The 23,742-nt window shown below is 40.1% G+C and overlaps 1 long non-coding RNA gene across 2 annotated transcripts in view; it reads left to right on the top strand.

Annotated features, from left to right (window-relative positions):
- The first annotated feature begins 2,462 nt into the window (after nt 1-2,462).
- LOC118015215 overlaps nt 2,463-23,742 on the top strand; it is a 57,574-nt gene continuing 36,294 nt past the window's right edge. For both annotated transcript variants that reach the window (XR_004680582.1, XR_004680581.1), the window contains exon 1: nt 2,463-2,515. This is a non-coding gene — a long non-coding RNA (uncharacterized LOC118015215). The remainder of the gene's footprint in view (nt 2,516-23,742) is intronic.

Here is a 23,742-nt window from a genome sequence, read left to right as displayed (position 1 = left end):
CTCCTACATAAATTTATTTTATTCTCTCAAAACCATGAGAGGAATGTGTCTGCCTTTAACATGTTGTGCACATAAACACCATAGTGTTTTGAGTCTCAGAATCCATAGACTCAATGTTAAATACATTTTTAATTCATTCTTATTTAACATTATACTGTTATATTCTCATTCATTCCATTGCCGATCGTGTTCTTAGGAGATATAAGTAGGTCAGAGGGTACTTAAATAAAAAGTGAAACTCTTTCCCTATACAGTGGTTATTGAGCATCTAGGAAGTGCCCAAGGATGTCAGACCCTGATATTCTTGGAAAGGCTGGGTTGAAGAAAATGTTGAACAAACAATAGATTATGTGTGTCGGGGGGAGCTTATTGGTAGTGAGAAAGAAAAAAAGTTTTGTGGCAAGGCTGAAAATTAAAGCTGAAAATAAAAAGCAAGGAAAGGGAGTAGTTTTGTTTTTTTCTGTACCTACTAGGTACTTGCTACACACTTTAGAACATTTGATCCTTGTAACAATGCTATGAGTTAGCTGTCATAGGTTGAATCAGGTCTCCTCAAAAAGATACGTGAGGTCCTAATCCTCAGTACCTCAGAATGTGACCTCATTTGAAGTCTCTGCGGGCGCCTGGGTGGCTCAGTTGGTTAAGCGACTGCCTTCAGCTCAGGTCATGATCCCAGGGTCCTGGGATCAAGTCCCGCATCGGGCTCCCTGCTCTGCGGGGAGCCTGCTTCTCCCTCTCCCACTCCCCCTGCTTGTGTTCCCTCTCTCGCTGTGTCTCTCTCTGTCAAATAAATAAATAAAATCTTAAAAAAAAAAAAAAAAAAGAAATAGGGTCTCTGCAGGGTGACCAAGTTCAAATGATATCATTAGGGTAGGCTCTAATCCAGTATGATTGATGTCCTTTTAAGAAGGGAAAATTTGGAGACAGACACCCACAAAGGGAAGAGGATGTGAAGACACAGGGTTCCATCTACAGGTCAAGGGCATGCCGGAGGCCGCCTGGAGCTGGGGGAGAAGAATAGAAGAGGTTCTTCCTCATGGCCCTCAGAAGGAACTAGTCCTACTAATACCGTGATTTCAGACATCTAGCCTCGAGAACTGTGATGCAGGAAATTTCCATATAAGCCACCCCGGTTCTGGTGTTTCATTATGGCAGCCCTAGGAAACGAATACATCGGCATTTTACTGCCTGTTTTTCAGATGACTAAACTGAGCCTTAGTCAAGGTAATGTGACATACATGGACTAAATCCTGGGTTGGAACAGAGACTTCCAGAGCCTCCCGACATTGGCTGTCAGCTGTACAGGACACTGAGAAAGGAGGATAAGCAGGAAACATGAAGGGCAGGCCGATGGAGAGGAAGGGGCAGTCCCGGGAGGAAGTGGTGCCCAGTTTTGGGGGCGGGGTGTTGGCCAGCTTTAATCATTTCTCTGTCTTCCCATGTGGCTGATTAAACCCAACCTGGTCATGAGCATTGCCTTTCACTCAGAGAATTTCCCCCTCCTGGCTCACAGATTGACCCCTTTCCGCATTTCTGGGGATTCTCTGTAGGGAACTCCGGCCGCTTATTCAAATGAGTCTGGTTTGCACGGGGCATCAGCCTGAAGGATGACAGTACAAACCTGAGGGGACCGCCTCCGATTAATCACAGCGATCAGTTAAGTCAGGTTTAACCTTCTCAGGGTCTCACAGAGCATGTCACAGTCACAGATATTGATTCCTGGCCAGTCGATGCTGCAGCTCAGAAGGCTCCAGGTAAGAGAAAGGGACAGAGACTTTGTTCTCATTGCCACCAAAGTGGCAAGCCCTTTAAAGAAGCTGTTCATTCTAGACATGTTGAGCCAGGCCTGATTATATTCCAGCTGAGTGGAGTCTAAGTTAAGTTGTTGCTTCTGCATTATCTTTGGGCTACTTAATGCAATGTCTTAAGTTTAAGCCAAGATTTTATTAATACTCTAAGCATTGAATGGCTGCCACCTGATTGTTTCTTCTGTCTTGCTCACCCCAGTGGCCCTAACAGGTAGCATATAACTATATAGAGCAGACGCTCAATAGGCAAATTTCTTGAATAAATGAAAGATCCCAGGGTTTGGAATCGTCTGGGATGAGTCCAATTTGAACTTCGTGTGTTCTGTTCCAGGCTCTGTGCTACATATTGGGGAACCTGAGAAGGGCAGGATTTGACTCCTGCCTCAGACAGCTCACAGTGGGGGTGGAGTATGCAAGTGGGGAAGCAAGGAGACGGGTATAGAAATAGATCTCTAACAGTCCGCAGGTAAACCCAAGGAGAGCATTTTAGCGTGTGCCCTTTGCTGGAAAGGAATTGAGTTAGAGCTAAGAATAGGAACCTCAACTGTATCTGACTGAGCTATACTCAGAAAAGCAATTCCTGTAATAGGCCACCTTCTTAGAAATAGACATTATCACACTGCCAGAGGAGATAAGATGTTTTTATGGGTCAGCTTATTCGCTGCTGTGAAGTCCCTGTCAGAAATTTTGTGTCCCTGGGCTCCCTGGTAAGTGCTGACATGTTATGTTCTACGTTCTTAACATGAGTACTCCTGTTTATAATTCTACTCAGTTCTTTTAGGGTACGTTTGGGTGCCTGAATGATTGATCTGCTGGTTCTTCTTCCCACAAGCATTTATTGCTTACTTACTAGAAGTCAGGCTCTGTGCTGAGCAGTGGAGGAACAGAGGTGGACAAACACTCCCTGCCCTCAAGACTCCTAATGCAGAGTCAACAGACAAGTGGTGGGTATATAACTACCCGGTAATAGCCCCCCATAAACACATACAGAGGAATAGTTTATGAACAAAGATGGAATCCAGCTTCAGTCCTATCTAATGAATTTAATGAATGGCTACAAACAACAGAACACTCAGTTGATGTAGACCTATGCATTCCTTAAAAATGAGGAAGGACTTATAAATAATTTGGAAAATGCTCCCTTGTAAAAATAGGTTGAAGAAAAGGGCACAAAGTTATATATAGAATATTTCAGTCATGCAAAATAAGAATCAAAACAAAGTAAGAATATACAAATGAAAAGTGGGAAGGATTTACCCAGATATGGAAATTATTTCCTGGTGTGAGACTGTTTGCTTTTCCCTCCCCCCCCTTTGAGTATTTATATATATATATTTCTTTCTTTTTTTAGGTATTTCAATATATAATTAGCATTCATCTAAGGGTGAGGTGGGAGTGGGCTTGTTTTGAAATGGATGGAATGAATGAGGTGAATCCACTGATCCATGATGATCTTTATTAGACAGACACTTCATTAGACACAGATGAGGCCAAATCTAGAATCTATGCAGAATTTGCCAGATCTCATTGTGTCTCCCAAGAGCAATTGCCAAGCTTGCAACCTAAGGAAAAACAAATCAGTCAGGGAGAAAAAAAGAAGTGATAAAATCTGCTGCACCAACTGAATCATGATCTGTTTCCCTCTTTTTCCATTTCTCTTTCTCTCTGCTTCTTTCTCTCTTTGGTCTCTTTTCCAAGCATATACAGACAGCATAAAACACTTAGGGTACCAGGATTTATCTGTATTTAACTCAGAACTGGACATTGTGTAACCAACCTTTTCTGTTATTCATTTATTATCATAAGGAGTCCCAGAATGAAAAGTGTCTCAGAGCCTGTGGGTAATGTGGCTCAATCATATTTTCCATGCTCTGTTCCCCTATGATTCTTCCTGTTCTTGCATTCACATTATTTGTGGCTCTAAGAGTTCTATGAAAATACATTTTTCTGATGAGTGCCGTGTTCATCACCTGTCTGCTTTCTTCTGGATTTCAGACTATGTTGGTGGGATAATGACAAGGTTAGTGAGTCAAAATATCCATGGGGAAGAAGTTGCCTCCTGGGTTAAGGAGAGAGCTATGAAGAGGCAGGCTGGACTTGGAACTCAGTTCTTTTGACTTTCAGCCAAGTGGGCCCATGACATATTGTCTCCTAGACTGTTAGGTTCTTGAGGTCACGAACAATGTCATTCATTCCTTTGTTCATATATATCTCCTTAGCACTTAGCATGATGCCTGGCACACAACATATTCTGAATGAATAATAAATAAGTACAACTTTGGCATTTTACAAGTGCCCAGTAAAGTGAATGCTGACACTTTTACAAGTCTTTATTGGCCAGGATTCTATATTGCCTGAAATGTGTGAGAATTGAATATGTGATTTATTATGTAATATTTGTATAAGATCAATACAAATTTGATACAGTGATAGTAGTGATTTATCCATTTATACATTCATGTGTTCTAGTATGGATTGAGTGCCAGCTCTGTGTCAGGCTTTATGTTGGGGGTCAGGGAGAAAACTATTCCCATTTGTAATGATTTCCTATCATCTGTAGGGAGTTTCACTAACATACCACTCCTGGATTCTCTCCATCCTTCACTCACTCCTCTCCAGGAAAGGAGTATCTTAATCTGATTGATCCAATTGTATGCATGGTGTTTGTGGCAAATAGGATGCTATATGGAGCCTCTGGAAGGCCTCCAAGGAAGAATCACAGAGCACGTCCACCAGGGCTTTAGAGTAACACTGTGCTCATATTTACTAATAACTGTTCTCCTTTTGAGAAAACTCCTTGAGTTGCTACTGAGTCCTGGTGGAGACTAAATATTTGACCAATGCACCGGATTGGAGCTGCTTATCATGAACTGGCTATTATCTGATGCACTACGACATAAGGTTGGTGTGTGCAATAGCAAGCCACCATTGAGAGGAAAGGGTAGATAGGATCCTGGGCTGCAGGGAATCAGGAAGGCACAGTCAATTGCATGAGGAGGTAGCTTAGATTCCTCTGACCCCTATCATGATGTATTATTGATCCCTCCCCCAGAACTTTGGCTCAAGGAGAGTTCCCTGTGAGGAGTTAAACTTGATTCTAGAGACTTCTGGCTTCTGGTAATGATGAAGCAGCTTGGTTGGACACAGACAAAAAAAAAATGTATCTATAAAACAATGATTTGATGGCACTGGAGAGTAATCAAAAAGAGGCGAAAATTACAGAGAAAACAGGAGGGAGTTCAGGGCTGGCAGAAGAGCCAGAAAGGTAGGAAGGGAAATTCTGGAAAGGGTGGGAGCCCCGGAAGAAGTGAGCCCTGAAGTCTGTGCATACAATTTTCCCAAATCCTTGGCAGATTGCTAAACTCCATGTGTATGAGGCGAGGGGACTCCAGTGAGCTTGGTGAAAAAGCTGCTGCTGGAAGTTGGAAACCCTGAGCAGAGATTCCAGCTTCTGTAACCTGCAAGGGAAGTCAGTTTGGAATTTGAATTCAGCCTAGTTAACTGCTAGCTGGCACAAAAATCACAGAATGCAGAGCATCTAGAACATACCATTTACCATATCCCGTATCTAATGCAATATTCAATGAAACAAGGGTAGTTCAGAAAAGAAGCAGGCAGTAGAGTCAGGGTGAGGGTTAGGGTTAGCTTGGGTTTGTGTTTGGGTTAGGAGAAGGTTTGGGGTGGGGTTTGGATTAGTGTTACAGTGAAAGTGAGGGAGACACTATGAGGTTAAAGATGAGGGTGAGGTTTAAGATTGTATTTTGCACTTGGATTAGGTTTAGGTGTATTGGAAAGGAGTTACAGCAACATCCCCTTTCATATTCAAGTCCTGAAACAACTGAGAAAAGCTAAAAGGATAACTAGGGAAAAATACCTTCTTTAAATAATAATGAAAACTTATATATTGTCTTGTTCCTGTGGCCAAATGTTCTTGCCAATGCTCTACTCCAGAATTAGACTTATGTAGCAAAGGCTGTTGGTGCCCTTAACTCTTGTCCGTCAGCCCCCTGTGACTTCAGCTGAGCCTCTGACTGACCACAGGGGAGTACATGGAGACTTTCCACCTCAGTGCCAGCAACATTTTTCAGCTTCTCTGCCATAAGCCTTCTCCTGAACCCTCAGAAGCTCAGTCAGGCAACTTGGAGGTGTGGCCCAGAATCCAGTGGGATTCCTTGCTTGAAGGCAACCTTCCACCAGTCAACAGTAGGAATCAGCACGCAAGGCTCCCATCTTCTGTGGTGCCAGAGAGACAATTCTGAGGTCCATCCTACACTGTACCTCAAAGGTCTCTGGTGGGATTGAGCCCCACTTGCTCTTAATAGTCAATAGCCCACTAATTCTATGTCAGTTTTTCTTTTCTTCCTTGTCTGACTGTCCTTAGTCCCTTAGTTTGACTTAATGGGATCAGCTATGTCTTTGTCTCAGTTTTGCAACTTTGTTAAAAATTAGTTTGGTGTATTTGTGGGTCTGCTTTAGGGTTCTCTGTTCTTTACATTGACCTGTATGTCTGATTTTCTGCCAATACTGCACTGTTGTGATTACTGTAGCTATATAGTAAACCTTAACATAAGCAAGAATAGTATCTTCCATTTCATTCTTCTTGTCAAGATTATTTTAGTCTTGGGCGAGTACCTTTACATATAAATTTTAGAATAATATTGTCCATATCTATACAAAGTCTTTCTGAGATATTTATAGGATTGTGTTAGACAATTTGAGGAGAATTGACATCATTAATATATTCAGTATTTCAGTCCATGAGCACAGTATATCTCCCCATCTATTTAGGTATTCTTTGATTTCTTTCATTAGCATTTTGTAGTTGTTAACATTACAAGTCCTGAACGTAATTTGTTAGATTTTTGCCATATGCATTGTATTTTTTTTGGAGCAGTTGTAAATAATAATATATATTTAATTTGCCTGACCATGTTTATCGGTGGTATACAGAAATACAGTTGAGTGTGTGTGTGTGTGTGCGTGTGTGCACTTGCATGCGTGTAAATGTCTGTGTGTTGATCTTGTATTCTGTGACCTTGCTAAATTCACTTACTAGTTCTAAGAATGTTTTTGTGGACTCACTGGGATTTTCTACATAGACTGTCATGTCACTTTCAAATAGAGATCACTTTCTTTTTTCTTTTCTGATATACATGCCTATTTTTCCCGTTTCTTGCCCTATTGCACTGGCTAAAGCTTCCAGTTTCCCATTGAATAAGAATGGTAAGAGTGGAAATTGTTGCCCCAATTTTCCCCCAACTTTATTTTTTTATTTATTATTTTTTAAAATTTTATTTAATTTAATATGTTAGTCACCATACATTAATAGTTTTTGATGTAGTGATCCATGATTCATTGTTTTTGTATAACACCCAGTGCTCCATGCAGTATATGCCCTCCCTAATACCCATCACTGGGCTAACCCATCCCACTCCCCCCACAAAACCCTGAGTTTGTTTCTCGGAATCCAAAGTCTCTCATGGTTCATCTCTCCCTCTGATTTCTCCCCCTTCATTTTTCCCTTCCTTCTCCTAGTGTCCTCCATGATATTCCTTATGTTCCACAAATAAGTGAAACCATATGATAATTGACTTTCTCTGCTTGACTTATTTTGCTTAGCATAATCTCCTCCAGTCCCATCCATGTTGATGTAAAAGTTGGGTATTGATCTTTTCTGATGGCTGAGTAATATTCCATTGTATATATGGACCACATCTTCTTTATCCATTTGTCTGTTGAAGGGCATCTCAGCTCTTCCCACAGTTTGGCTATTGCGGACATTGCTGCTGTGAACATTGGGGTGCATATGGCCCTTCTTTTCACTACATCTGTGTCTTTGGTGTAAATACCCAGTAGTGCAATTGCTGGGTCATAGGGTAGCTCTATTTTTAATTTTCTGAGGCACCTCCACACTGTTTTCCAAAGTGGCTGTACTAACTTGCATTCCCACCAACAGTGTAAGAGGGTTCCCCTTTCTCCACAACCTCTCCAACATTTGTTGTTTCTTGCCTAGTCAATTTTTGCCATTCTAACTGGTGTGAGGTGGTATCTCAGTGTGGTTTTGATTTGGATTTCCCTGATGGCTAATGATGATGAACATTTTTTCATGTGTCTGTTAGCCATTTGTATGTCTTCTTTGGAGAAGTGTCTTTTCATGTCTTCTGCCCATTTTTTGACTTGATTGTTTGTTTTTGGGGTATTGAGTTTGAGGAGTTCTTTATAGATCCTGGATACCAGCCCTTTATCTGTAGTGTCATTTGCAAATATCTTCTCCCATTCTGTGAGTTGCCTCTTTGTTTTGTTGACTGTTTCCTTTGCTGTGCAGAAGCTTTTTATCTTGATGAAGTCCCAAAAGTTCATTTTTGCTTTTGTTTCACTTGCCTTTGGAGATGTATCTTGAAAGTAGTTGCCGTGGCCAATGTCAGAGACGTTACTGCCTATGTTCTCCTCTAGGATTTTGGTGGATTCCTGTCTCACACTGAGGTCTTTCCTCCATTTTGAGTTTATCTTTGTGTATGGTGTTAGAGAATGGTCGAGTTTCATTCTGTCCAATTTTCCCAGCACCATTTTTTGAAGAGACTGTCTTTTTTCCATTGCATATTTTTTCCTACGTTGTCAAAGATTATTTGACCATAGAGTTGAGGGTCCAAATCTGGGTTCTCTGTTCTGTTCCATTGGTCTATATGTCTGTTTTTGTGCCAGTACCATGCTGTCTTGGTGATCACTGCCTTGTAATGTAGCTTGAAATCAGGCAGCGTGATGCCCCCAGGTTTGTTTTTCTTTTTCAACATTTCCTTGGCGATTCGGGGTCTTTTCTGATTTCATACAAATTTTAGGATTGTTTGTCCCAGCACTTTGAAAAATGTCATTGGAATTTTGATCGGGATGGTGTGAAGGTATAGATTGTTCTGGGTAGCAGAGACATTTTAACAATGTTTATTCTTCCGATCCATGAGCATGGAATATTTTTCCATCTTTTTGTGTCTTTTTCAATTTCTTTCATGAGTTTTCTGTAGTTTCTAGAGTGTATATCCTTTACCTCTTTGGTTAGGTTTATTCCGAGGCATCTTATGGTTTTTGGTGCTATTGTAAATGGAATCGTCTCTCTGATTTCTCTTTCTACAGTTGCATTGTTAGTGTATAAGAAAGCAACTGATTTCTGTGCATTGATTTTGTATCCTGCCACATTACTGAATTGCTGTATGAGTTCTAGTAATTTGGGGGTGGAGTCTTTCGGATTTTCCACATAAAGTACCATGTCATCTGCGAAGAGAGAGTATGACTTCTTCTTTGCCAATTTGAATACCTTTTATTTCTTTTTGTTGTCTGATTGCCATTGCTAAGACTTCTAGTACTATGTTGAACAATAGTGGCGAGAGTAGGCATCCTTGTTGTGTTCCTGATCTTAAGGGAAAGGCTCTCAGCTTTTCTCCATTGAGGATGATATTCGCTGTGGGTTTTTCATAGATGGATTTTATGAACTTGAGGAATGTTCCCTCTATCCCTATACTCTGGAGAGTTTTAATCAGGAAAGGATGTTGTATTTTGTCAAATGCTTTTTCTGCATCAATTGAGAGGACCATATGGTTCTTCTCTCTCCTCTTATTAATGTATTCTATCACATTGATTGATTTGTGACTGTTGAACCACGCTTGCATCCCGGGGATAAATCCCACTTGGTCGTGGTGGATGATCCTTTTAATGTATTGTTGGATCCTATCAGCTAGGATTTTGTTGAGGATTTTGGAATCCATATTCACCAGGGATATCAGTCTGAAATTCTCCTTTTTGATGGGGTCTTTGCCTGGTTGGGGATTAAAGTAATGCTGGCCTCATAGAATGAGTCTGGAAGCTTTCCTTCTGTTTCTGTTTTTTAGAACAGCTTCAGGAGAATAGGTATTATTTCTTCTTTGACTGTTTGGTAGAATTCCCCAGGGAATTCATCAGGCCCTGGACTCTTGTTTTTTGGGAGGTTTTGATCACTGCTTCAATCTCATTACTGGTTATTGGCCTATTCAGGTTGTCAATTTCTTCCTGTTTTAGTCTTGGTAGTTTATAGGTTTCCAGGAAGGCATCCATTTCTTCCAGGTTGCTTAATTTATTGGCATATAGTTGTTGATAATAATTTCTAATAATTGTTTCTATTTCCTTGGTGTTAGTTGTGACCTCTCCCTTTCATTCATAATTTTATTACTTTGGGTCCTTTCTCTTTTCTTTTGGATAAGTCTGGCCAGTGGTTTATTGATCTTATTAATTCTTTCAAAGAACCAGTTTCTAGTTTCATTGATCTGATCTGCTGTATTTCTGATTTCTAATTGATTGATCTCTGCTCTAATCTTAATTATTTCTCTTCTAATGCGTGGCTTAGGCATCGTTTGTTGCTTTTTCTCCAGTTCTTTAAGGTGTAAAGTTAGTTGGTGAATTGGGGATTTTATTATTTTTTTTGAGTGAGGCTTGGATGGCTATGTATTTCCCCCTTAGGACCGCCTTTGCAGTATCCCATAGGTTTTGGACCAAGGTATTTTCATTCTCATTGGTTTCCATGAATTGTTTAAGTTCTCTTTGATTTCCTGGTTGACCCAAACATTCTTGAGCAGAGTGGTCTTTAGCTTCCAAGTGTTTGAATTTCTGCCAAACTTTTTCTTGTGATTGAGTTCCAGTTTTAGAGCATTATGGTCTGAGAATGTGCAGGGAATAATCCAAATCTTTTAGTATCGATTGAGACCTGATTTTTGACCCAGTATGTGGTCTATTCTGGAGAAAGTTCCATGTGTGCTCGAGAAGAATGAATGTTATGTTGTTTTAGGGTGGAATGTTCTATCTATGAGGTCCACTGGTCCAGTGTGTCATTTAAAGCTCTTGTTTTTTTTGTTGATTTTCTGCCTAGATGATCTGTTTATTGCTGAGAGTGGAGTATTGAGGTCTCCTACAATTAACGTATTATTATCAATATGACTCTATTTTGGTTAACAGTTGGCTTATGTAGTTGGCTGCTCCCATGTTGGGGGCGTAGATATTTACAATTGTTAGATCTTCTTGTTGGATAGACCCTTTAAGAATGATATAGTGTCCTTCTGGGTCTCTAACTACAGTCTTTAGCCTAAAATCTAATTTGTCTGATATAAGAATTGCTACCCCAGCTTTCTTTTGAGGTCTGTTGGCATGGAAGATGGATCTCTATCCCTTTACTTTCAGTCTGGATGTATCTTTAGGTTCATAATCAGTCTGTTGTAGACAGCATATGCATGGGTCCTGTCTTTTTATCCAGTCTGCAACCCTGTGCTGTTTCATGGGCGTATTTAGGCCATTCACGTTTAGAGTGATTATTGAAAGATACGAATTTATTGTCATCATGTTGCTTGTGAAGATGTTGTTTTTATAGATTGTCCCTGTAAATTTCTGTTGTATATCATTCTTGGGGTCTTTCTCCTTTTATAGAACCCCCCTTAATATTTCTTGCAGGGCCTGCTTAGTGGTCACATATTCTTTCAGTTTCTGTCTGTCTTGGAAGCTCTGCATCTCTCCATCCATTCTAAATGAAAGCCTTGCTGGATAAAGTATTCTTGGCTGCATGTTCTTCTTCTTTAGTACCCTGAATATGTCTTGCCAGGCCTTTCTGGCTTGCCAGGTCTCTGTGGATAGGTCTGACATTATTCTGATGTTCCTCCCTTTGTATGTAAGGAATCTCTTCCTCCTAACTACCCTTAAGATGGTTTCCTTGGTTCTAAGGTTTGCGAATTTTACTGTTACATGCTGTGGCATTGGCCTGTTTTCCTTGATCTTGGGAGGGGTCCTCTCTGCCTCTAGGGCACAAATGTTTGTTTCATTCCCCAGATTAGGGAAGTTCTCATCTACGATTTGCTCAAATATATCTCCTAGTCCTCTCTCTCCACCCCCTCAGGGATCCCAATAATTCTGACATGGGAATGTTTCATGGCATCACTTATTTCTCTGATTCTTTTTTTTTTTTTCTTTTTCTATTTTCGTGGATTCTGTGTTGTTTTTCCCTGGCCTCTTCTTTTTCCTTCCTGTCTATTAATTGGTCTCTATATCACTAATTCATTCTTCTGCCTTGCTTACCCTAGCTGTTAGATTATCTAGATTAGATTGGATCTCACTAGTAGTATTTTTTTTTAAAGGTTTTTTTTTTTTAAGATTTTATTTATTTATTTGAGAGAGAGAAAGAGAGAGAGAGAGAGCACATGAGAGGGGGGAGGGTCAGAGGGAGAAGCAGACTCCCTGCTGAGCAGGGAGCCTGATGTGGGACTCGATCCCGGGACTCCAGGATCATGACCTGAGCTGAAGGCAGTCACTCAACCAACTGAGCCACCCAGGCGCCCACTAGTAGTATTTTTAAAGTCTGCCATTTCAGCTTTCATTTCTGCCCTTAGAGACTCTATGTGGCCATTAATCTATTTTTCCATTCTAGCTATTGTCTTCACAATTGCTACCCTGAATTCCATCTTAGACATTTTGGTTATATCTGTATCCATTTGTAAATCTGTGGCAGAAGTCACAGTCTCTGAGTCTTTCCTATTTTGGAGGTTCCTCCTCCTAGTCATTCTGTTGAGGGGTGGTTGAGGGAATGTACAGATCCAAATTATTGACCACAACCCAAGCAAGATGCACCTGTTTTATAGGGACCTTAGGGTTGCTGGCTTCTTGTTCTCCTAGCCTGTCTTCTGGGGGAGGGGCCTGCCACGCTGTTACTCAGGCAACCCTGTTTGAGCAGAGTTGCCCTGCCCCTGTTGTGGTTTTTCCCCCAATTTTAAGGGAAAGGACTCAGTCTTTAGTTATTAAGTATAATGTTAGCTGTAGTTTTTTTTTTTTTTGAAATCATGTTGAAATCTGTCAAATGCTTTCCTTGCATAAAGTAACATAGTGGTGAGATTTTTCTTCTTTAGCCTGTTAGTAAAATGGATTACATTTATTGATTTTCAAATACTGAACTAGTCTTTTATCCCTGGAATAAATCTCTCCTCATTATGTATAATTCTTTTATATGTTGCTGATTTCTATTTGCTCATATTTTGTTAAGGGTTTTGCATCTATTTTCATGAGTGGTCTGTAATTTTATTTATTATTTATTTTATTTTTTAGAACTGTCTTTTTGTCTCTTTATGGTATCAGTGTCATACTATCTTAATAAAATAAAATGGAAAGTGTTCCCTCCTCTTCCCTTTTCTGGAAAAGATTGTGTAGAATTGTTACTGATTCTTTAAATATTTGGTGGAATTCTCCAGTGACACCATCTAGGTCTGGAGATTACTTTTATGGAATTTTTTTTTTAAGATTTTATTTATTTATTTGACACAGAGAGAAAGAGTTCACAAGCGGCATTGGGGGGACAGAGGGAGAGAGAAGCAGACTCCCCGCCGAGCAAGGAGCCCAATGCAGGACTCGATCCCAGGACCCTGGGACCATGACCTGAGCTGAAGGCAGATGCTTAACTGACTGAGCCACCCAGGTGCCCACTTTTATGGAATTTTTAAATTACAAACTTAATTTTTTTTAATCTTTTTTTTTAAAGATTTTATTTATTTATTTGAGAGAGAGAGAGTGAGAAACAGCATGAGAAGGGAGAGGGTCAGAGGGAGAAGCAGGCTCCCTGATGAGCTGGGAGCCCGATGTGGGACTCAATCCCAGGACTTCAGGATCATGACCTGAGCCAAAGGCAGTTGCCTAACCAACTGAGCCACACAGGTGCCCCACAAACTTAATTTTTTTTTTAATAGTTATAGGGATATTCAAATATTTCACATTGAGTAAGTTGTTACAGTTTGTGTTTTTCAAGGAATTGGTTCATCTCATCTTAGTTTTCAAATTTATGTGTGTAGAGATGTTCTTAACACTCCCTTATCCTTTTGATAACCCGTAAGGTCTATTGTAATATCCCTGTTTTATTCCTGATGTTGGTAATTTGTGTCTTCTCTTTCAGCCTTTGTCAGTTTTGCTAAAGATCTTTCAACTTTATTAATCTTTTCAAAAAGAGGCTCTTTGTTTATTAATTTTCTCCGTCATTTTTAGTTTAGTTGGTTTCTGTTCTTTATTTCCTTCCTTATTCTTACTTTGAGTTTACATTGTTCTTTATTTTCCAGGTTCTTGACGTAGGAGCTTCGATCATTGATATGAGACTTTCCATATATATATATATATATATATATATATATATATATATATATATATATTCATTTAGTGCTATAAATTTCCCTCTCAGCACTGCTTTAGCTATATATCAGAAATTTTGATGTGTAGTATTTTAATTTTTATTCAGGTCAATGAAGTTTTAAATTTCCCTTGAAACTTCCTATCTATGTATCTTACTAATTTTATATATATTAGTTATATATATGTTTACACACATATATATCAGATCTATTCTTATAAATACATATAGTTATATATACATATATACATATATGAAAAATGTATATACAAAATGATAAAATATGTATGAGTATATTCAAGGGGCAGAATATCCAAGGAACAAGAGGGAGGTAATGAGTTGTTTTTTTGTTTGTTTTTATTTTTTGGAGGTAATGTTTTTATACTTCATTCAAACTGGTAAAATGACACCACCAGTAGATTATGATACCTAGATAGATATTAGGTATATACTATATATGTATATATATAAAATCTATAGATTGTAATTTACATAATATATATTATATACAAATATATATATAATCTATATTTTGTACATATTTATATATATATATTTATGCATCTTATCACAGTTTACCTTAGTTGGAGAGCTTGGACTTCTAGACTTAGAGGTTTAGACTTCTGTTGAGGGGAAATAAGATTGTGCAGTTTTATTATCCTTTTATTTTCTGTGACAGTAAGTCAGGTTTCATAGACCCACCTGGCAGATGAGGATCCCTGGGTTCAGTGAATTCAAATAACTTGTCTAAGATCACCCAATTTTTTAACAGCACAAAGAAAGCAGGTCATAAAATTTTTACATGGTTGAATGAATCAGCACTAAATTTCTGAATTCTTGACTACCCGAGGTCTGACAGATTTCATAGTCCTGGCTAGAGAAAGTGGAGGCATTTCTTTTCTGCCAGAATCACAGGACTTCTCCCACTTTTCATAAACAACCCTTGGGAGACCTTGAGAAACATAATGGTTTAATGGAAAATTATTTACTAGTGTTCTCTCCTCTTCTGTAGATGTTTACACTTACTTTATAAGGTCTTTGACATTAGGAAACATGAAATACATTCCTAATTTAGTGCTGATGTGACACCAGTTAATTTCAGCAGTAACCAAATATAGACAATTGCAGAGGGTCAGCTCAGGGTGAAGTGTATCCTTAGACCCGTTCCCAGGGCATACCGTTTTTCTATCCTAAAGTTTGTAAGTGGGAAGGGCTGAGATATCAGGGTACCAAAAGATCATACATTGGAAACTCCATTAGATGATACTCTTCATTTTATTTTACCTGTACTTTTGGGAAACATTTAAAGTTAGCAGTTCCCATCAAGTCTTCCAGTTAGTGGCACACTCATCCTCCTAGGAGGGTCCCAGGGGTAGCAGGCATGGAGCCCAGCATAAAGGAAGCAGGAAGCTGTGTTTTGTCATTCTTGTCTCCAGTGATCCTTACCCCATTTCCCCCTTGTCTACGTGCTCTCTTGGTCATTGATATGGTCAAAGGCTCCTCTTATAACTCTTGAGCTCCAAATCCCATTCCCCATCCTCTACTTTAGTTCTTTTACTCTTCCTTACCCTCTGTCTGTCATTTAGACCTCCACATCCTGGCTCTTCTTTCAGTTATCCCCCCGCTTCTTGCCTCCCATCCCTTGCTGTCCGGCTTGGCTCAGTTAGGTTACTGTGCTCCAGCATTTCACGTATGTTTTCACATTATGTCATTAATTGCTCCTTGTCTGTATTGTAAAACCCAACCTTGTCCCAGTTTAACTGCTCTGTTTCTCATTTCAGTATCTAGTGAGCCGAGTTCTGATAGAAAAATCAAGCTACTGTGGATATTTGATATCAATACAAATTCAGAGTCCCAGCTGGCTTTTGGTACTTGCAACAATTCTGCATTTCTCTGTGGTTCATGTTATCTTCCATTCTGTCCACAGCTATTTTACATTTTTACTTCTTTGCTCAAACCTCCAGCTTCCACCACTCTTCTCACTTGTAGCAGGTGGCTGTGCACTCGCTTTTACTGAGATGGAAATTAGGGCCGAAGATGAGATTTTCCTTAGTTTCATCCTCTGACATTTGTACCCTTATCTTTGTGCATGTTCATACTTCCTTCTCTTTCCTCCGTCAGTGGATGTGATGAAACTCCCTCTGATTCGTGTATTATGGTTAAAATGTATCCTGGATCTCATGCTGTTCTGCTTCCTTAGGAACCTTATACTCTAGCCTTACACCCCTTTTCTTTTCTGTTTGTATTTTATGACACTCTCTCTTTCCCTTCAGAATAGACCATATTAAAAAATAAGCAAGCAAGTGAACACAGATTCTCACTTTCCCTTTTTAGCTAATTTTCTTGAAAAATCAGTCTGTATAGGTCATTTTTTTTTTTAAACTTCCCTTCTATGGCCTTACCAGTAATTTGGCTTCTGTCCCTACAATATCACTGAAATCCTCAGTGTCTTTGACATTAGGAAACATGAAATCTAGCCACAGACCTGCTGACCTAGTGCACATCAGGTTGATGTGAATGCCATCAAAACTAACCAGTGATCACAGCCAGAAATCTGTAAGTCTTCCCAGTGCCTCCTTTCCCTTTATTCTCCAGATTCTAACAGTCTTCTGAGGTTCTTAATTTAGATGTAAAATCTGTCATATCAATTCCTTCTCTCCATTTCCCAAACTCCCTGCCTAGTTCAAGTCGTCATCACTTTTTACTCAGATTATTGAAAACTTGGCGGCTTCTGTCCCTTTGATTCATCTTCTACAAGGTGGTTGCCAGGGTGAGCTTCTCCAAATCTGCTTCCTCACTGTATTGCTTAGAACCTTACCATGGCTGTCTATGGATTTTAAGGTGAACAAACCTCATTTTAGTTAACAATGTTTTTGTGGTACGTGGAATAATGTCCCCCAAAGATGTCTGCATCCTAATCCCTGGAACCTGTGGATGTTACCTCTTATGGCAAAATGGACTTTGTGACTGTGACAGAGTGAAGGATCCTGAGATGGAGATTAGCTTGGATTATTTAGGTGGGCCCTAAGTTCTAATCACAGGTGTCTCTACATTAGAGAGGCAGAGAGAGATTTGGATCCAGAGGAAGGCAGTGTGATGACAGAGGCAGAGATTGGAGTGACATGGTCAACGCATGCTGGCAGCCTTAGAAACTGGAAGCGATAAGACATAGCTTTTCCCCTGGAGACTCCAGAAGGAGCCAGCTCTGCCTACACCTTGATTTTAGCCCTGTGGGACTCATTTTGGACTTCGGACACTTAGAACTGTCAGAGACTAAGTTTGTGTCCTTTGAAGCCACTAGCTCTGTGGGACTTCGTTAGCTCAGCAATAGGAAACAAGGACAGTGCTTTTTGGTATTAGTCCTTGCCCCTTTCCTCCCAAAATTCATCAGTCTAACCACACTGAATTTCTTTTCTATTTCCGAGCACATAATGCTCTTTGAAGTCTTCACTCCTTTGTACATAAACTTACTTCTATTGAAGGTTTTCTTTACTTTTATCCAAATACATTACATCCTTTTAAATTCATCTCAAGAGTCTCTTTCGTTAGGAAGCCTTCTCTAACCCCCAGTGTGATTTCAATTCCCCTGATGCATGTTCCCAGTAAGGCACCTCTCTGCACTGTACTGTAGTTACTGACTGACCTCTCTTCTCCTCTTGGACCTGGAGCTCCTCAAGAGCAGACAGCAAGTCTTATCTGGACTTGTAACCTCTGTGCCCGGCACAGTGCTTGGCACATATCTGACCCTTACTTAATGCTTCTTGAGAAGAGAAATAAAGCCAAATTGAGCTGGGCATATTCTTTTTTTTTTTTTTTTTTAAGATTTTATTTATTTATTTGACAGAGAGAGACACAGCGAGAGAGGGAACACAAGCAGGGGGAGTGGGAGAGGGAGAAGCAGGCTTCCCATGGAGCAGGGAGCCAGATGCGGGGCTCGGTCCCAGGACCCTGGGATCATGACCTGAGCCGAAGGCAGACGCTAATGACTGAGCCACCCAGGCGCCCCGAGCTGGGCATATTCTGATGCTGTTCTTTATGTCAGTTGCAAACTTCCCTTTTCCCTGGGTTGACAGACTCGGAGTGGAAGAAGCCGCCTGCAGCACGGACTTACCAACACACTTGTTTCTCACCTTTGTGACTGGTTGTGCTGCCACAATACTCAGTTAAAACTGAGTTTATGGTCTGGAATGTTGATGATCTGCTGTGGGGTTGAATGTGTATTTGTTGGGATGTGGGTGGGGTTACGTAAGGAAGGTATGGGCTGAGAACCAGGAGACCAGAGTCCTAGTTGGGACTTAGACACAGACCGTTAGTATGAAAATAGTCTCTTTGTTCCTAGATAGCCTATTACTTCAGTCTTCAGGTGGAATATAAATTTCTTCAAGATTTAAAGTTTCATTTATATTATTACATTTATTCAGCCAATCTAGACATCTGGATGAAATTAGATATTTACATATTTTTCCCAATTACTTTAATGCGGGTAGCACAGTTACTTTCTTGTTTATCAGTCCATTTTCAGTAAAGCTCATGTTTCTCTTTCCCTCACTTTCCTTATGATTTTCAGCCCTTCTCTTCCTTTATACTCCAGGAAATTTGGAGGATAAGCTTTATTCTTGGTTTCCTTTTTGTATTGCTCTCTCTCTTTTTTCCTCCTGGGTCCCCTCTGTCCTCTCATCCAGGGCAGAATTCATGCCTGCAGCCTGGTTGTGATTTCTGATCACAAAAACTGTGAGGTAATAACTATTTGCTGTTTTAAGCTACTACGATTTGGAGTACTTTTTATGCAGCGGTTGAGAAACAATATGTGATATTGCAGTGCTTGTAACGGGCACAGGAATACAGGAGATTTTTGTTAAAACCTGCTTCCGTACCCCGTCTGCTATGTACTTGCGCTTTCTCCAAGAGTCGGTGTTCTGAGAGAAGCAGAAAGAACCCACAGTAGGAGACAAGACCCAGGATCTAGAGTTTGTCCTGCCACCAACAAGGTAGTCTTGGTTTTCCACCTGAAACAGAAGTCGGTTTGTTAAAATTGGCAGCATGTTGCAATCATCTGGGAAACCTTAAAAGATTCTGAATGCTAACTGTGTCCTACCCACAAGGATTCCAGTGTAATTGGTGTGAGATGGGACTTGGGTATTGGAACTTTTAAAATCTCCGTAGGTGATTATACTGTGTAGTGAAGTTTAACAACCATTGCCCTAACCCAGAGGTTCTCAGATTGTGTTCCCCCGGGCCAGCTGTATGGGCATTACCTTGTGAACTTGTTAGAAATGCAGCATTCTCACACCCCTCCCCAGACCTACTGAATCAGAACCTGTGAGGTGGGCCCCAGCAATGTGTGTTCAACAAACCCCTCCAGTGATTCGGATGTCTTCTCAAGTTCAAGGGCCACTGCTCAGCTCAGTCTAGATGGTTCCTGAGCTTCTTCCAGGTCAGAAGTGTGTACACCTACGTCTCCTGCCCTGGGGCTCCATGTCAGGCTCTTTCACCCTCCTCCTCTTCACCTAAAGCCCTTGGCCTACCAGATTTCTAGTTGTATGTTCCTGTCCCTCTGGACTTGAAGATTTAGGTCCTCCAAAAGCCTAGAATTTGCCTGATGCAGCAATTTTATTTGTGTGTTAACTGGTGACCCAAACTGTTCAGAGCTCAAGTTCTGGAGAAGCCTAGATGGTTATAAACCTGCCAACAAACATTTTAATTCCATGGAGGGTGCTTTTCCTCAGGTGTGTCATTCTGACATTATCGAAGACTCAAATGTGCTCCGAGGAGCCTAGAATCTTCTCACCAATTAAAAAATTAGAAGTAAAAATAGAAGACAGCAGAGGAAACGAAGATAAATGACATAGGTACTGGGGTCTAAAGGACTTGTCAGTTCCACGTAAGCTTACCAGATTCTGTCCATTTGTCCTGCTTGCTCACAACGGATAGTTGGTTTATTAATACAGCGAAGATAAGACAAAAACAGTCCAGGAAGAAGCAACTATAATGACTTTGATAGGAGGAGTAATGTCTGTTGATGACTGGACTGGATTTTGATGGACCACCAAGTTGGTGAAGTGCTATTTTCATCAGTTTAGTGGGCCCCTTCCCTTTGGCCAGCTATGTGAATTCATCTATTCCACATTAGATTTCAGGAAGGAGCTTGCATTTTGGGAGTTACTGGTTTGCAAGCAGTTTTTCATAAATAAAAGCAAATTAATATTTAAATTCCTGGATAAAACTTTAATGTGGGTTAGATTGACAATTGCAGAAAAAAATCTCTGCAAATATATATGTCATCTATTGGCATTATATCAACATTTAATGCAGCATTGGTCAGGAATCTTTCTAAATAGGCTGGTGTCTTTCTTTTTGTATGTATATTTCATCTCCTATGCATATTTTTAAAATATATATGCATATATAGAGACTGGTGATAGATATAGAGAGATATACATATGAGTGTATCCCCTTATTATGTTTATATACATGATTTGGTCCTCACAACTTGGTGGTGTAGCCAAGTTTGTACAATAGAAATAATAGCATTTCTTACTTATTACATACTGCGGGATTGGCACTTGGCACTTTGCTTAGGGCTTTATATACATTGCCTCTCATCCTTACAGAGACCTCACCAAGGTAATTGTTGTTACTCCCATTTTACAGATAGGAAAACTGAGACTCAGAAAGGGAGAGTTTTGGAACCTAAATTTCCAAGATTCCGAAAGCTGGCCTCGACGCCACATCTTCATGGTCCAACACCACCATGTTGACAAAACCATCGAGAGGACAGATCCTGAGCCATGCAGCGCCTCTCCTACCCTTTTATTGCCTGCTTCCCCCTGCTCTCCCCCTTACCAGGGATGGCATGATAGTTATTTAGCAATCGTTCTGTCTCTAGGCACTTTGCCCTCTGAGATGTTGCCATAGCAGCTGTCCATGCCAGAAGACCATGGGGCAGTATTAATAAAGTTCGGAGGAAAAGAATGGTGAGCTGGTTGTTTATCATCAGCTGGTTTGTCTTCTAAGTAATGAGGCAAGAGGCTGACTTCCTCAGGCATTTGGGAACTTCTGGAATACAACACCAGTGAGTACTTCTTGGAAAGACTCAATCAAGAGTTTGTTTCTTGATGAAAATTTAACCAAACAAAAGATCCCAGGGACCAGGAAGCCCCTATAAAAAGCTGGCTTTGCACTTACTGCTCTTGTTTTCTAGAAAGTTCTTAAAATCACTAGACCACCCTGTATAAAATATCCTGACCCACTCTGACACTCTCCTCTCAGCCTCCCTCACCCACTGTCTTTTTATTCATAACGTTTATCGCAACGCACGTATTTCCTGTGTATGTGCATGTTGAGAGACACAGAATGTTTATTATCCGTCTCTTGCTCTGAGCTCCATGAGAACAGGGACTAAGTTTGGTTTACTACTGTATACTTAGTACAGTGAACAGTACCTGGCACATGATAGGTGCTCAATAGATAGCAGTTGTATACGTTATAATGTACAATTAAAACTGTATAATGGCTTTAGAATAAAATGCAAACTCTCCAAACTCTGACAAGTTAAGCATAGTAATATAGTTACTAAAATATGGGAAGGAAGGGGGATGGGAGGTATGAAACAAAGTAATTATGCGAATCCTCAGTGAAACCAAGGGTACAGCACAATGTTGAATGTTTGACTTCAAAGGGCTTCCTAAAGTATATTTTGTAATCTTTTATTTCTTCAGCTTTTAGAGGACTCTCTTATGAATTAACAAAACATTTAGTTTAGGAATTTACTTGCGTTTTTCCTTATGTTCTTTTTTTTCTTTATTAAATTCAGATGAAATTAAACATTACACTTTTATTCAAAATAGCATTTATATTTATGAATCCATTGTTTTTTTAAAAAAACCATTCTATCAGTATATCTGTGTATCCATGAGTTACCATCTTTACTTTTTTCTTTTATCCCTTTCTAATAATGTGCGATAGGTTGAGGATTGGATTGATTTCCATCAGGTGTTGGCAATGCTTATTTCTAGGTGATGTGATGTTGGGTAATTTTTCCCTTGCTAACTTCTATCACTGAATGTGCTCCTCTCCTCAATTCACATATTGAGATCCTACCTCCCAATGTATTTGGAAGTGGAGCCTTTGTGGGGTGATTAGATAATGCATGGAGCCCCCATAATGGGATTAGCGTTCTTATGCGAAAAGGCAGAGTTTGCCCTTTCTCTGTACCACGTGAGGACACAAAGTGGAGCTAGCACTCTGTGAACCAGGAAGAGAGAACGCTGTAGAACCTGACCATGCTGGGCACCCTGATCTCAGACTTCCAGCCTCCAGAGCTGTAAAACATAAATTTCTGTTGTTTAACCTACCCAGTTTATGGTATTTTTTGTTATAGTAGCCCAAATTAAGACATTTCTTTATGCATATGTGATATGACTTATATTCTTCATAATTAGCATATAATTTTCTTTATAAAAGACTGAAGTTACTATCCTTAGAATGCAGATTAATTTATCTAATATTTCAAATATTAACAAATATTTCCTGGGCAGTGAGTATAGGGAAGACACTGTGTTAGTTGCAGTGGACGTCTGGTTTCCCAAGAGGATGGCAGTCCTGTGAAAGGGTTTTTTGTTTGTTTTTTACATTTGCCCCCTTGGGCTAAAAACGTCATCATGTTGTGGTGTAGTAATCCGTGTCCATGATGACGGTCTTGAAACCTGAAGAAAACACACAAAAATTTATTTTTGGTGAGTTAGTATGTATAGCACTCATCACATACATCTTGTCTATCTGCTTTGTGACATGTGCGTTTTTAAATTACACCCGCAAATTGCTGCTCAGACACATCCTGTGACTGGCGCAGGGTTTCACAGCTCCTAAGTCGTAAAGCCAGGCCAAAGCCCCCATGTTCTTCCAGAGATGTTTTTTCCTTACACTCTCTTACAGTGTGTAGGGAAGCATATGGTGTGTTCAAAAAGATTTTCATGAAAATTTTCATAAAAATTGTTAAGGAAAAAGATTGTTTCCATTTTCTGAAAGACACTTTTGTGTTGAAAACCTCATTTCTGTTACAAATGGGGTTTTATTGTTTTTAGTATTGTCAACATAGAGCTTTTCTGTGTATCGTTTCATGAATTTCACACAACCCTGTGGGGCAGGTAATGGGCCTGGCCCCATACAACAAACAAAGAAACTCGGAGAACTCAAGGTCAGGGAGGGAAGACATGCCAGGGCTGGGATGAAAGTCCCAGTAGTCTAACTCTGGTGCTCACGTTTTAATTGCTATATGTTCCTGCCCCCAACTCAGAAAAGGTCAGTCCCTCATTCAAGGGCACACCTGCCACTGGGTGAGAATAGATCCTCAACTAGTTACCTCATTCCTCTTCCTCTGTGGCTTTTCCCAACCCCATTCTGTTGGCTGGATTTTGGGGGGACACATTTGAGAAGCCAGCTCTTAGCCAAACAGCACCATTCAAAATCCTATGATCTTCTATCCTAGGACCTATTTCCCCTGCCTCTAATAATTTGTCCTGATCTTCCTCATCACTTGAATGGCCCTGATTGAATTTGGACCGAACCTGATGCCTCTGCACTGTCTTGACCTCTGGAGAGATGCTTGCTGCAGTGACAGGTGTCCTTACACTGGTTGGTTCCTGCTGCCTCCCAGAAGCAGGGTCTTCTCTTTGGAAGGTACTGATTTGTCATGCTTGCTAGCCTCTAGGCACAGATTAAATGCAATTACACAATTTATTGCTATATAATCATTATTTACCTGGGGCT

Source organism: Mirounga leonina, unplaced genomic scaffold (genome assembly GCF_011800145.1).
Source record: "Mirounga leonina isolate KUSES-001 unplaced genomic scaffold, KU_Mleo_1.0 Mir_165, whole genome shotgun sequence".
Taxonomy (NCBI): Eukaryota; Metazoa; Chordata; class Mammalia; order Carnivora; family Phocidae; genus Mirounga; species Mirounga leonina.
This window is presented reverse-complemented; position numbering and strand designations above follow the sequence as displayed.